At 44.8% G+C, this 15,446-nt stretch overlaps 1 long non-coding RNA gene across 1 annotated transcript; it reads right to left on the reverse strand.

Annotated features, from left to right (window-relative positions):
- Positions 1–1,116: 1,116 nt before the first annotated feature.
- On the reverse strand, positions 1,117–8,590 carry Gm39196. The gene is made up of 3 exons (XR_870509.1): positions 8,554–8,590; positions 6,965–7,200; positions 1,117–1,660 (listed from the first exon to the last, which is right to left on the reverse strand). It is a non-coding gene; the product is annotated as a predicted gene, 39196 (long non-coding RNA).
- Between the last annotated feature and the right edge of the window lie 6,856 nt (positions 8,591–15,446).

Consider the following 15,446-nt stretch of genomic DNA (forward strand, 5'->3'; position numbering starts at 1 on the left):
CACCATGAAGAGAGCCTATGAGAGACTATTAGTGAAGCCTAGTTGCAGAAGACAGCAGTGTTTTGGAGATGCCAGTACCATGAGATGACCACCAAGAAAAGCAGCAGCAGTGGAGTACAGGCAGCTAGAGCCTAGAAGACAAGGTATGTGCTACAAAGGGCAGAGCTGGAGAAGTGACCCAAGCCCTTGGAGGAGCCTAGAAGATATTGAGTGGATTCTAGACATTGGATGGTTGGAGTTTGATTCTGCTTTTGACTGTGACTGTGCCCTGATATTGTTCCCTCTTGAAGGAAGTATTTTAGTGGAGCCTACAGTTAAGAGACTTTGAATTTTAAAAGATATTGGATATTTTAAAGGGATAGAACTTTTAAGACTGTAGGACTCTTAAAGTTATTTAGGTCTTAGGGATGAGTAAGGAGTAAGGATTGAGGCTTAATAGTGATGTGTTTATGTGTCAAGTTGACAAGGGGTCAATTGAACTGGCTGGTTTTGTGTGTCAACTTGACACAAACTGGAGTTATCACAAACAAAGGAGCTTCAGGTGAGGGAATGCCTCCATGAGATCCAGCTGTAAGGCATTTTATCAATTAGTGATCAAGGGGGGGAGTGCCCCTTGTGGGTGGTGCCATCCCTGGGCTGGTAGTCTTGGGTTCTAAAAGAGAGCAAGCTGAGCAAGCCAGGGGAAGCAAGCCAGTAAGTAACATCCCTCCATGGTCTCTGCATCAGCTCCTGCTTCCTGGCCTGCTTAGTTCCAGTCCTGATTTCCTTTGTTGATGAACAGCAATATGGAAGTGTAAACTGAATAAACCCTTTCCTTCCCAACTTGCTTCTTGGTCATGATGTTTTGTGTAGGAATAGAAACCCTGACTAAGGCAACCACACCTGCACATAGTTCCATCCAGACATGAATAACAGGCTTCCAGACCTTAGCCCAACTGACTGTGATGGAGGTACCATTCATGTAGCAGTCCAGTGGCCATGGATGAACTGGATCTACCTGAAAGGGGGGCTGGAAATGAAAAAGGATGGAGTATGAGAGAAGGATGAAGCCAAGACAAAGTTTCTGATCAAGGATCAAAGTTTAATATTCAGCACTGCATTTATATAGGGAAACCCCACAGACCCCATCCTTTGGCGCAGCTGGATTATGTTGCAAAGCAAGCTCAGCAGGCAACCAGTTCCTCAAGGGTCCTATAGGAAATTGCAGATGTGGCAAGGGGAAAGACTCCACTTGGGTCCTTAAGGTCCAACTGTGGCAAGCACTTAAGATATATTTAGCCTACTCAAGGCTGGGGGAAGGGCACAATTCCCCATTTTTTGTTTTTTAAGGATGAGCTGGAGGCGAGGGATAGAGGGGGACAAGATTTACTTGTTTTCCATAATCCTGTAAAGGATGGCTAGGTGACCGTGCCTATCTTAGGTCAGTGGCTATATTGCTACTGTCAGGGAAAACAAACAGCTTTTTGATGTATGCCTCTGTCTTAGGCCAATAGGAGGAGCTCAAGAACACTCTTACCTGTCTCTGGTTACCAGCCTTCTATAGCACACTCTTTCCCATTCAGACCAAAGCCATAAAGGACATATAAATAGGCACTCAATGTATTTCTTCATAGCGATGAATGACTGCCATGGTGAATAGCTGAGCTTGCTGAAAGCGATCCTGTGTGAAGGTGCAAAAGTTAAAAGCAACAAAATTATAATTAATGGTCCAAGCAGTGTAGAAATTAAAGATGTAAGCCATGGGGAAGTGGAGAATCTGAGTTCAAACCATCCCTGATTCTGTCCTTTTTCTCTTTTCCTTTTGGCTAGTCCTTCTTGAACTTTACCCATAGAATCCTTCACTATTCCTGAATGATCTATATAAAGGTAACGTTCTTCAAGGAGGGCTGTAGTCCTCCCTGTTAAAGGAATAAAAGATTAGGAGCTTAAACACATGCACTAACATTTGTCTGAAATCCAGGTCCTGTCCAATTTTATCTACTGCAAGTGTAACTTCATAAAGAACTGCAGCTAACTTCCAAATATGTCTCTGAAAATGTCCAGAACCAGCCCTCTAAATGAAGACTGTCATTTCCTTTTTTCCAGTATTGTATTGATTTCTAGACCAGTCCATGACTGAGTCAGAATAACTGATCACATTAAAGGAAAGAGAAGAGTTATTATAACTTCTCCTCTTGATTAATTTTTCTAAGTCCGTTTCCACAGTCTCCATGTTCTCTGTCCCACAAGGTCTAAAAGTTTAAAGCAAGGCAGCTTGTCCAAACTGTGATATCGACAAGCAAAGGTAGGTCAAGAACATATGTCTAATACAGCTTTCTTGTCACCATTGTCAGGGTGCTCAGCAAGCTCACAGGTCAGCACCATTCTTTGTCCCAGCATCAGAGTGTCTCACCAATCACTCTGGCAGCTAGCATACTCCTGCAGCATCCTGAGGAAAAAAACACAAACATGCCCTCTTTCCCATATTAAATACCTGATCAGGATCATACCATATGCCAATAAGTGGATCCTTTCATCTCACCTAGGCATGAGTATACCTAGTTATAGGGTGCCATAGACACTCAGCAGAGAGTTCCTTGGCATCCAAATTTAAAATTTTTAAAAATAAAAAACATGATTTAAATAATGTGTACAGGGATATAATTCCCCTTTTTTGTTTTCTATGAATATATTGTTTTAAAGTTCCATAATATCTTGTCCTTGAAAATTGTAAAGAATAATATGGGCAACATTAAATTGTCTACAAAACACCTCAAATGCTTGACTGTAATAGCCAGTTCCATTTTCTGTTTTAATCTGATTTGGAACATCAAACACAGAAAAACAGTTCGGACAATGTGTAATTACGGTTTTAGTTGCTTCTGTTAAAGCAGTTGCAACTATAAAGCCTGAAAAGGTGTCAAGTCACATGTACTTATTTTAATTTTCCAAAATCAGAAATATGAGTACCATCCACTTGCAATAATTGATTGGGTATAAGTCCTCAAGGATTAACACCATTATGTGGCACAGATAGAAACTGAGGACACCGAGAACAAGTCTTTACAATTTGACATGCACATTCTCTAAAAATACCAAGTTATTGTCTCAAGCCATTACTATTTTGACGATGTAAAGAATGAGATTGTTTGGCTAATTTTCCTGTAAGACCTATAGTCTGCCTGGTATACAAGTCGTCTGTGGCATTGCCCTAAGGGGTCTGTCCAGGCAACCCAGTATGAGCTCTTAAACGTCCTATAAAGTAAGAAACAGTTCATGTTTCTTAAATTAAGCTGTATTTGTATAAATAACTGTAAAATTTGAGAATTAGCAGTATCTAAAAATGGAACAATTTCAAGCGATTGTAAGCCATGAGCTATATATGGCTACCAGTATACAAATTAAAAGCTTGATTTTTCAACATTTCAAAAATAGCGGCTACAACACGTAATTCAATTATTTATGCTGAAGTGGAGGGAAACTCAAAGAGAATGAACATGTGATCCAATCACATATGCTGCTTTCCCATTAGATGAGCCATCTGTAAATACAGTAAGCCCACTCTCTATTGGCTATATACTCAAATTTACAGGAAATACAAAAGCATTCATAGAGGCAAATTGTAGTAACGTCAATTTTGCTTGAAAAAGTTGCACATGCAATAGGCCAAATATCAGTATTGTGCAATGACCAATTTAATTGCTGTTTGGAATAAGGAATAAACATTTCAGCAGGTTCTCAAAACATTCTTTACAAAACACTTTCATGACTCTATCCTACAATTCTGTATTAACACAACAACAGCTTCACAATAGGGTGTTCAAACTTTACTTGGAGTCGAAGAAAAATGAATCCACATTAATGGTCCCCTTTGCCAAAACATTGCTGTGGGCACATGAGTAGAAATAATGCAAACAGCCAACAATTGATCTATAGTCTATATAATGTATCTGTTGTTAACTAATAGCTTCCTCTACTTTCTGCAAAGCTATTCATTCCTCACCAGTTCATTTGCATCCCCCTTGAGAATATCAAACACAGGCTTAAGGTGAGGTCTTAGCCAAGTAACATCTCCTAGAAGCTTTAAAAAAGATTTATTTATTTTATGTATATGAAAATGTGGGACCATGAAAGGCAGACTGTTTTCTGGTTGAGCTAGGTTTAAACCCCAGTGACCCAGCAGATAACTCTGCAAGGGACAGAAGGAAGTTTGCCGAGCTCCCAGACACCAGGCTCCTGACATGAGGCCCCCCAGATTCATAGTTCTGTGGCCATCAGTCACATAGGGCAACCCTCCCACCAAGCTCCTGGTATTCTGTCTGGACTCCACTCCCACAGTTACTTGGCAACAGCCAGGTGTGTTCCAACCCACAGTTACCTGGCAATAGCCAGGTATGCTCCTCCCCACGGTTACCTGGCAACAGCCAGGTAGGCTGACCTACTATAAAAGGGCTGCTTGCCCCCTCCTCCCTCTCTTACTCTCACTCATTCTTCCTGCTTGCTTCTCTCTTGCCTTCTTGCTCCCCTTCTCTCTGCCTTCCCTTCCCCCCTCTCTCCACTTGGCCGTGGTTGGCCTCTACTTCTCTACTCTTTCCCTTTCTCTGCCTTTCTCTGCCTTCTACTCCATGACAATAAATACCTTAAAACCATAGACTGTCTCTTCTCATCAGGACCCACCGTGCTGGAGCAATGGACCAAGTCTTTCTCTAACAAGCCATGTCTAATCTCCTGCTTAGGCCTCCCTACTCAAGGCTGGGGGAAGGGCACACATTCAGGCTATAAAACTCAGCACATAGACAACACACCTTCTAAAATGAAAACAAAGGCCTGATTCATCACAGTCCTTAGTTCTAGGACAGTCTCTAGATGCGCTAACCTTGCTTTCTGGCTTCTGTTGTTCTGCATCTGGTTACCATTAACTAAAGCATGTTAGTGCTTAAAAGGTCACCCTAAGAAAGGCTCAGGGTTACTCTGGGATCCTAAGCATCTGGTGTAGTTGCCAAGCAGTGAATAAAGACTTTCAACAGGCTTAAACTGGTGGCCAAGTAGTCTTCTCTGGTGGGTATCCCACATACATTTTTTAGTAGAAATAAATTTTTTAACTTTTTTTTAAGATTTATTTATTTTATGTATGTGAGTACACAGGTTGTGAGCCTTTATGCAGTTGTTAGGAATTGAATTTTTAGGACCTCTGCTTGCTCTGGTCAACTCCCCTCAGTCCCTGCTTGCTTCAGCCCAAAGATTTATTTATTTATTATTATACATAAGTACACTGTAGCTGACTTCAGATGCACATATGGGGATTTGAACTCAGGACCTTTGGAAGAGTAGTCAGTGCTCTTACCCTCTGAGCCATCTCTCCAGCCCAGAAATAATTTTTTTTAAGGAATTGGACAAGTGAAGCTGGAGTGATGGCTCAGCAATTAAGAACACTTACTGCTCTATTAGAGACCTGATTCCCATTCTTTCACACATCAGAAGGCTCATAAATGCCTGTCACTCCAAATCCAAGGGTTCAGACACCCATTTTTGGCCTCCTTTGACATCCATGCATACAAAGAGACACACATGTCTTATAAACTAAATAAGACAATAATTGGGTGATTCTTTCAGCCTCCCAACCTGAGATCTCTGGTTTTGCTCAGGAAGACTCAAAGGGAAGCTGAGTCCCAGCTGCTTCCCCTACATGTGCAGGGCCATGGGTGTAAGGGAAAGAGAGGAGTGGGAGAGAACCCGCTTCCCGCCAGAGTTCTGGTGCTCTGAGCGGGCAGACAAGGGAAGACTGCGCACACTTTCCACGTGGCCCCAGGTGGGCATCTGGCTGTGTTAAGCCACTGACCCCAGGTGGTGGACAAGCGGCAACCCCAGGTACCAGGTTCTCAGCCTCCAACATCCCATGCTGGATACGGCAGAGGAGCTGAGAACAGAATAGGGGCTTGGGGATGAAGGGAAGAGAGGACAGGGGAAGAGGGGGCACTGGATGGTTCCCACATGGGTGAGAGTCCTTGGTCAGGTCCATGACTGGAGCACAGGATGTCCTTCTGGTAGCAGATTAGATGCGGCTCATTAGGAAAAAGCCTATCCCATCATTCAAGTACGGTGGGCCTTGATGAGCAGAGACAGTCTATGGTTTTAGAGCTTTATTGTAGAAAGGCAGGGAGAAAGGAGAGAAGGTAGAAAGAGAGAGGCTGGCCATGGCCATGTGGAGAGAGGGAAGAAGGGAGAGAGAAAAGGAGGGCCAGAGAATAAGAAAGGTGAGAGCTTAAGAGAGTGAAGTGGGGTCTAGCAGCCTCTCTTATAGTGGGCTGGGCTATCAGGCTGTTGCCAGGTAACTATGGGGTTATATATGGGGTTATAGCATACCTGGCTATAGTCAGGTAACTGTGGGGGTGGAGTCTAGCCAGAATGCCAGAAGCTTGGGACATTGTGTGACACAATGTGATGTCACAGAATTATGGACAGGCACCTGATTTTGGGAACGTGGCTCACCTTTCCATCCCTTGTAGATTTCTTTATTGGGTCACCAGAGCAAGCCCCATTCAACCAAAATAGGCTGCCTATCACAGTCCCACACACATGTGTGTTCTTCCTAGTCTCACTTCTCTGGCCCCCGCCAACCTTCCTACACAGCCTGTACTGGGGGGTCAACATGCATACATACAATATGTAACAGTAAAATAAATCCTGAAAAAGCGAGAGCAGAGAGGAGTACACAGTGAGATCTGAGTCATCCCGCAGAGACAAGGTGGGGCCTGGGAGAGAGACAGGACCTGAAAAGAAAGGGCTGCTCAACACAAAAGGCTATACTGCAGAGTCCAGGAGTCCAAGGGAACCACCAGGAAAGGATAGTCCCCTTCCATACATGCCAGGACCCCAGGAACCCTGAAGCTGCAGAAACCAACAGTCCTTGTTCCCCTTCCTCCACATAGCACAGAGCCTGCTGGAGCTAGAGAAATCAGAGAGATTGAGGGACTAGAGGACTAACCTTTCTACTCAGGCAGCTGTGCCAGCAATTCTTTCCGTAAATGAATGCTGCTCTCATCCTTGAGCAAGGAGACCTTATTTTTCAGTAAGCAGCAGTTCGTGCACAGACTCATAGCTGGTCAAAGATCTGAGGTTAAATTGTGCCAGGAGCCACCAAGGAGAAGCTAAAAATTAGCAGGTGATCTTCATGAGATGGTTCCAACATGGACTGCCAAAATTAATGACAGATTTGCTTCTCTAGACAAGGCCAAGAAGAGCTTCATTTTAGGAATGATTCATGCTATCAATATGCTTTTCCTGCTATTATTAAGTATATATAACAATCACTAAGTATTAGCCCACCCTTTTGAGCAGATCTCTGCAGAACAATGAAGATGTACTTATTGCCTTGTAGTGATACTTTATAGACAAATAGATGGTTTCTTAATTCTTAATGATGATCCTATAAGAATTCCTAAAATTATATTAGTAAGTATCATGTTTTTTTTACAATAGGATTGCTATTAAATCCTCTCTGATAATCAAAACTGCAACGATAACTCTACCAGTCTTCAAGTGTCACAAGTTAATTGCTTCTGAGACAGCAACCAGACATCCACAACTTGGAGCACATTCCAAGAAGTTGTAAAATAATTACTCAAAGGTCATAAAAAGGGAAATAAAGATTTACTATAGGTGCAAAACCAGACGATAAAATATTGCCTAGATTTATCTATACAAAACTTCAATGATAATGTAGAAAAGTTATGGTTTATAACTCTCCGTGAACCTGTTGAGTTAGTGACAAAAGATGAATGCTTAGGCAGATAATTACTCCTAATAGATATGCATATAAACATTCTCTGTTGTAAACTTCTTATTCAATTTATGATTTGAATTTATGTATAAACTTGTGATGAGCTTTTTACCATGTGATCATGTACTCAGATGTATCAGTGCTGAGGACAAAGAGAGGACAGCTCTGACCCCTTTTCTTAGAAAACTTTCATAGGAAACTTTTTAGAAAGAACTTAGAAATAGAGATTAAAATTAAAAGTGTCTCTTTTTCTTCCAGTGACTTCAACTAGAAGACTGGGAGTTAGAGCCTTGCAGTATCTGCAGGGATAGAACAAAGGCTACGTTACTTAATTCCCCTGTTTTACTACGAGGTGCTAAATGCGAGAGGCTGTAGCTTTCTGGCCTCAGAACAACTCAGACAGACATGTCAGCTACAGAAGCAAAGTGACTTAGACTTAAGACAGTGTCTTAGTGAGGGTTTTACTGCTGTGAACAGACACCATGACCAAGGCAAGTCTTATAAAGGACAACATATATTTAGGGCTGCCTTACAGGTTCAGAGGTTCAGTCCATTATCATCAAGGTGGGAACATGGCAGCATCCAGGCAGGCATGGTGCAGGCAGAGTTGAGAGTTCTACATCTTCATATGAAGGCTGTTCATGGTAGACTGACTTCTAGGCAGCTAGAGTGAGGGTCTTAAGCCCATGCCCACAGTGACATACCTACTCCAACAAGGCCATACCTCCTAATAGCACCACTCCCTGGGCTAATCATATACAAACCATCACATTCCATGTGAGCGCCCGACTCACCAGCAAAGCAAACGCCACAACAGGATCCTTCTGCACACGTTTATTGGGAGAACTTGATTGCAGAGGCGAAAAGACCCTGAGCCCAGAACTGGTGCTGCTTATATAGGCCTAGGAGAGAAGTGTCTCACACCAGGATTGGTTATGCATTTACTACCTCATTTTCATGTCTACATCTGATTGGTTATGCTCTCAGAACCTCACAGAACCTCATTAACATACCTCATTTACATATCTACACCCGATTGGTTATGCTCTCAGTACCTCACAGAACCTCATTAACATGCCCAGGCCAGGCAGTGACTCGGCAAAAAACTTTACTGCACATTGGTTGTTTACCCAAACTTATGTGTGGTGGCCAGCAGTAGCCAGTGCTACCTTGTAATGGCATATGTGGCTTCCCACAATTCCACTCCTTGGGCCCCAAAGGCTTGTTCAGACATGAGTCTATGGGGAATCATACCTAAACATACCATAATGAAAAATACATTTAGGGACTTCAAAAGTCCCTGTAGTCTATAGCAGTCTTAACAGTGTTAAAAGCCCAAAGTTCAAGGGCTCTTCTGAGATTCTTTTAGTCACTCAACTGTAATCCCCAAAGCGAAACAGGAAACCAGGTGGGAAAACTCCAAACTCTGCATCTCCATGTCTGATATCAATGCAGTCTTCAGATCTCCAACTCCTTTTTCTCAATTTTATTGACTGCAATAAACTTCTTTCACTGGGCTATTTCCATTCCCTATTAGCAGCTTTTCTCAGCAGATAGACCATGGCTCTGACATCTCGAACATTTTGGGGTTTCCAAGGCAACTTCAGTGTTACAGCTTCTTGTTTCAATGTCTGAGATCTACAAATGATCTTCTGAGCCTTTGGAGGACCAAAGGGTTTGTTATAACTTCTCCAACTCTGCCCTCTGTAGCACTCTAAGCTCCGGTTGATCCATTGCCACTGCTGTTCTTGGTGATCATCCCATGATACTGGTAACTCCAATAATGCTGGGGCCTTCCATTGCAACTAGGCTTCATCAATAGCCTCTCACAGGGTCTCTTCATGGTGCCAAGTCTCAACTCCTTTGCATGATTCCTTCAGTCCTGGGCTGTCAACTGCATCTGAGGCTGCACCTTCACCAATGGTCTTTCATGGCCTCTCACAGTGCCAAGCCTCAGTTGTTCCTCAAGACTCCTTCATGTCTTCAAAACCAGTACGACCTGGGTGACTCTCACACATTACCAAGTCCAGCTGCAGCACGAGGTACAACCTTGTCATCTCTGGAACACAGCTTCTTTGTGCTCTCAAAAAACACTTCCCAGAAGATTTTGCCTCAGTGATGCTGGTCTCTTCTTAATCACCACTAATTTCTTACCTCCAGCTAACCAGCGTCAATTGTACCAGTAGTTTCCTTCTCCTCATGAATATAAAGCCAGAGACACATGGCTGGAGCTGCCAAGTTCTACTGCTTGCAGGAGCTGGTCCCTTGTTCTATTACATTATCACTAAATTCCTCTTTTCCAACCCTGACACTACCTAAGCTTGGCTGACCTGGATCTTGTTTTGTAGATTGACCTTGAACTCAAGAGATCTGCATGCCTATCTCCTGGGATTCACTGTGTGTACCACCACACCTGGATTTAATCTTTTCTTCAGCTAGAACTTGCTGTCTCAGACTGGCCCCCATGAGCGGTCCATCACATACTCAGTGATCTCCTCCTCATTTTAACTGGTCAGTAAAGGCTAGAGCCTGTGATTGGGCAGTGGAGGGAAAAGTGGGAGGGAGGTCTTTGAGAGTGGGGACAGGTGGAGAGAAGAGTATAAGAGTGGAAGGAGTGCTGATAGAAGAAGAGAAGGGAGCAATGGAGTGGATCAGCAGGGCCAGAAGAAATGGCAAATAGCAAAGGGTCTTATAACTGGGGAATAAGCTAGTATAGTGTTAGATCTGCCCAATCTAGACACATAACTTATAATTATAATAACTGGGTTGTGTAGTTTTAATATGGGCTTATTGGCATTGGAAAGAATAAATTCCAATGTAAAAGTTGGAAGCAAACATTCCACCCTATCCTTGAGTCCAAAAGGAACATTATTATCTCTATAGAAACCAAACAGACCTGCCCTCTGCTCCACAAGGGGAAGATATACACCATAGACAAATACCCTGAACCGTAGGAGAAGCTATACTCCATAGGCAAACATCCTTAGAGGCCCAGGCTGCCACACCCCTGAGACCAGATATTTCAGTGTCATAAGTAAACTGTTCCCTGATAGCAACAGACACCCCTTGGGCACTGACTGATTCCTGAGAGTAGCCTGAGCTGTCCCTGGACCAGAAGAGGCTATCCATGGCTTGAGTAGTGGCTTTAGTGTGTAGACTCCAGAGTCCAGAGCCCATGTGCAACTCCCAGGTCAGATATTTGCATAAATTACTAGCTATGAGGAGCATTGGCTGCTGCTTCAGAGAACCTGGGTTCAGTTCCCAACACTCACATTGGGTGGCTCACACACCAGTAATTTCAGTTCTAGGAGGTCTAATGCCCTCTTCTGGTCGCCAAGGATGCTCAATACATATGGTTCACAAACTCACAGAGACATACAAATACACATAAAACCAAGTAAATCTTTCTCTTTCTTCCTTCCTTCCTTCCTTCCTTTCTCTCTCTCTCTCTCTCTCTCTCTCTCTCTCTCTCTCTCTCTCTCTCTCTCTCTCTCTCTCTTTCTTACTTTTTTTCTTTCTTTTTTTCTTTTTAAAGTAAAACGCAGTGTCAGTATATTGGTAGAATTGTAAAACCAAGTGAAATTCAATTGAAGGCACTTGGCAGAGAGCCGCAGGTGCAATAGGGCCAATCAATGTTTACTGTAATTATTATTAATTACCCAACAGTGCTGCTGAGTCTGTGGCTCTGCCTGTTTTGTAGCTCTGTAAACCACATGAGCTTCCTTGGGCCTCAGTTTCCTATCTGTGAGTTAGAAAGTGGGTAAGCTGCCATGAGGCTCACAGGTAGAACTCTGCTCTCCTGCCTAGAGCCTCCCAGTGAGGTCACAGTCGGCAGAGGAACACTTACTGAGAATGTGGTAAGGTGCTGAATTTCACACCCAGCACTGCAAAAAACTACAGAGCAATGCAGCCTAGTGCTATGGTAAAGTCTGTGACCCCAGTGCTCTGCTAGCCTGAAATGGAAGACTCTTGAGTTCCAAACTAGCCTGGGCTACATTGGATGATCCTATCCCAAACAAAGTGAAACTGTATACTCTCCCAGTTAGGCTGGTGACTGGTGTGGTATGCCAGTGGCTTCACTTGGCTGCCCGTGTGTTTTTATCACTGACACTGTGAGAGATACATTTAATCCGGTCTGATTCTATCACAAAGGGAAATGGAATTTGTGTGGTATGGACACAGACCAAATTAGGGAAGGATTAGCGAAAGAATTTATAAAGTCTGGGCTGGGCCTAGAACCTGGACTGAGAAGAGCTTGCTGCTGAGCCAGGAGTCACTCAGGTAGGCTTTCCAGGGATGTGGCATGGCAAGGGGGGGGGGGAAGTACAGGAGTTTGAGGACATTTTCTATTTTTGTAGGTAGTAGGGAGTCATATCAAGTTCTGAAAAGGAAGACAGTATAGGGTCTAAAAAGGGTGTCAGGAGCCCCAGGCCTGCCAAGAGCTGTAAGTTTGCATGAGATTACCCATGGCAGCTGATGGACCAGGCTTCTCAATTTGGTTAGCTGCACATGAGAGAAACCCTGGTGACAAGAGAGACATAAACAGAGATAAAAAAAAGAGACAGAGAGAGGTATAGAAAGAGAGCTGGTGGTGGAAAGGAGGAGAAAGAGGTGCAGAGACTGAGCCATGTGTTGGCACAGACCAAATGAAGAAAACTGGCCCTGATACCCACTGGCAGGACTCAGCAGGGCAAGGTTACAGACCTGGGTGTTCCGTACTCACAAACCTTCATTCTGCCCTGGAACCAGGGAAACTAAGGCTGCCAAGTGCAAACCCCACCCGTGGCCTGGCTACAGGAATCTTTAGAGACCTACCTATTGTCCACAGTCCCGCTTGGGCCCCATACCTGTGTCACTAGATTATAGCTGGAACCTGAGATGGCTTTTTTTTTTTTTCTTTAAAAGCCTAGGACCAAATAAGCCTAGGGCTTCAGGCTGGTGAGCTGGCCAAGTCCTCCCTGCAGCAGACTTGGGCCTCCTCCAAGACTGGTCAGCAGGAGGGTGGGCGTGCAGGGCCTGCCTATAAGGCCTGGTCCTCCACCCTGGGTTGCTCACTCAGCCCCATACCCATGCCCCACAGAAACCATGGAGGCCATCAAGAAAAAGATGAAGATGCCAAGGCTAGAAAAACAGAATGCCATCGATGGCGCTGAGCAGGCTGAGGTGCACAAAAATGTGCCAAAGACAAGTGCAAACAGGTAAGAGCCCTGTGCTGTGCTGTGCACTGTGCTGTGCTGTGCTGCCTCTGGGCTGTTCAGCACCCTCTCTGTGGTGGTCTTTTCTGTTGCCTCAGGCTGGACCTTCATAAAGGGCTTGGCTTAAGAAAGGGAAATCAAGTCTGTGGCTCTATTTTTCACTAATTGTGAGTGGTTGGTCTAGCTTATTCTCCCAAGGGAGCCTAGTGCTCAAAAGAGAAGCTTTCTCAGTCCCCAAGCAGCTCTGTGGCCAAAATAATGGCGGCAGTTTATCCTGCTTCTCAATGGATTTTTCAGGGGTAAGGACTGGTGATCCTCCTGTCACTGACCTCTAAAGTGTTGGGGTTACAGTACAGGTGCATCCATGTGGCTCTTTTTAATATGAGTGCTATGGATTTGAACTCAGACCATCAATGTTTGTGCTGTAAGTGTTTTATCCAGTGAGCTAGTTCCCCCAGCCCAGGACTTTTTAAAGTTATTTTTGGTTTTGGTTTTGTTTCTATATTTTCCAAGTCTTTTTTTTTTCTCAAGGAAATTGCTAGGAGTAACTTGGGTGGAAATCCAGGTGTCTCTCATTTTATTTGTCTACATTGTGTGTGGGGGGAGTGAGAAGCACACATGAAGACTGGAGGACAATTTTAGGGGTTGCTTCTTTCCTTCCATCTCTGGAGTCCTGGGTTCTCAAGCTTGGTGGTGAGCACTTTCATTCACTGAGCTGTGGCAATGCTGTTGCTTTCGACTTAGGATCCAGATATGTAGCACAGGCTGGCCCACAAGTTATCCTCCTGTCTGAACCTCCCAGGTGCTGGGATGACAGAAGTTCACCAGTGTGCCTGGCTAGAGACCACCATCTCTGAAGCCTCAGTGAAATCTTAGGATGCTCTGTGATGGCCAGATATGGGATACCAGGTCCCAGGGGCCTGGAGAAGAAGGCAGGGCGTGGTACTGAAGGTCAGCCACTCCTGTTGGTGATGGAGGCTGCAGGTTGGCTACAGATAACAATATGGACTTCCCTTCCCTAGACTGCAGGAAGACAGAGGGAGCCAGTCAGGACCCATCTGAACCAACCACTGTCCCCATGGCCCCCAGGGACCTCCAGCCAGATCCGGTTCCTGACTGTGCCTGTCCAGTGGGGAAGCAGGATGGAAAACTGGCCTGGCTGTTTCCTGCCTCACTTGCAGCCCAGGGCAGCAACATCTGTTATGCTGCCCTTTGACCCCATATCCTTCCTCCACTTCATTGAACTGTGTATTCTGTAACCACTTTACTGTGAGAGAGAAACTGAGGCCCAAAGCACAGTGGCTGGACAGGAAAGGCTTTGGGCCTGGGATCTGGACAGGAAGCGACTTGGGCCTGGGGTTGGTACTGCTTCCTTTCTCTTCCCACCTCCTGCCACCGGAAGCTTGGGAGTGTGTAGAAATGGCAGAGTGGGTAAAGTGTTCGCCACACAACCATAAGAACCTGAGTCTAGATTTGCAGACACTGTAGAAGTCCATCACAGCAGGGCATGTCTGGGGGGAATCAGGAACAGGCAGCTCCCTGCCCAGCCAGTCTCACCAAACTAATACACTCCAGTTCCAGTCAGAAACCCTACTTCAAAAAAAACAGAGTGGAAATCATGAAAAGAAGATGCCCACCGTTAACCTCTGCCTCACACACAGGCAAGCACACTCACGCATATGCACATGTACACACATACACTATCCACATACCAAAGATCACTTCCTGTATGTTCTGCTGCTGGGGCCTGTGGTGACTTTTCAGCTGTAAACACAGCTCTGCCAGTCAGTGAGCCCAGGCTGGAGGGAAGAGGGATGTCCCCAGCCTTGGGGTGCTAGAGGGAGGAGACTGAGTGAGCACCCTCACAGTGGATAGCAGTCATCAAACCACCATTGACAACCAAGTCCTATGTGGTCCTAGAGTCCATTCTGCTTTCAGGAACTGTTTGCCACTCTGTAACATGGGACTTCTGTGAGTCTGCATCTCTGTAAGTTCCCAACTGTTCTTGTACAAATGCTGTCTCCCAAACTTTAGGAACTCACTTAGGTGCCCAGGCAGGTAAGGGGACACGTGGTTGTCATCCCAGCCCTCTGGAGGCAGAGGCAGAAAGTTCAGGAATTCACGCTCATCCCTGGCTGCACAGGGTTCTGGAAGAATCCCTAGGCTACATGAGACCCTGCCTCACAACACAAACAGGACTAGAGAGATGGAGCCGTGGTTAATAGCACCTTCTGCTCTTAACACATCACCTGGGTTAGGCAACTTAGAACTGCCTGTAACTCCAGTGCCAGGGAACCCAATATCTCTGCAGGCACTTGAGCATGAGTGTACACACTCACACACTTAAAAAAAATTCAAAACCCCTCAAACACCTTTATAGCCTATGATTCATGTCCAGTAGAGTCAAATCTGATTCACACTGAGAGAGTTCCCATGCTTGGCATACAGTAGGTGCCCCATAAATACTCCACTCTACAGGTCCAGAAGGAAGA

Source organism: Mus musculus, chromosome 8 (genome assembly GCF_000001635.26).
Source record: "Mus musculus strain C57BL/6J chromosome 8, GRCm38.p6 C57BL/6J".
NCBI classification, from domain to species: domain Eukaryota; kingdom Metazoa; phylum Chordata; class Mammalia; order Rodentia; family Muridae; genus Mus; species Mus musculus.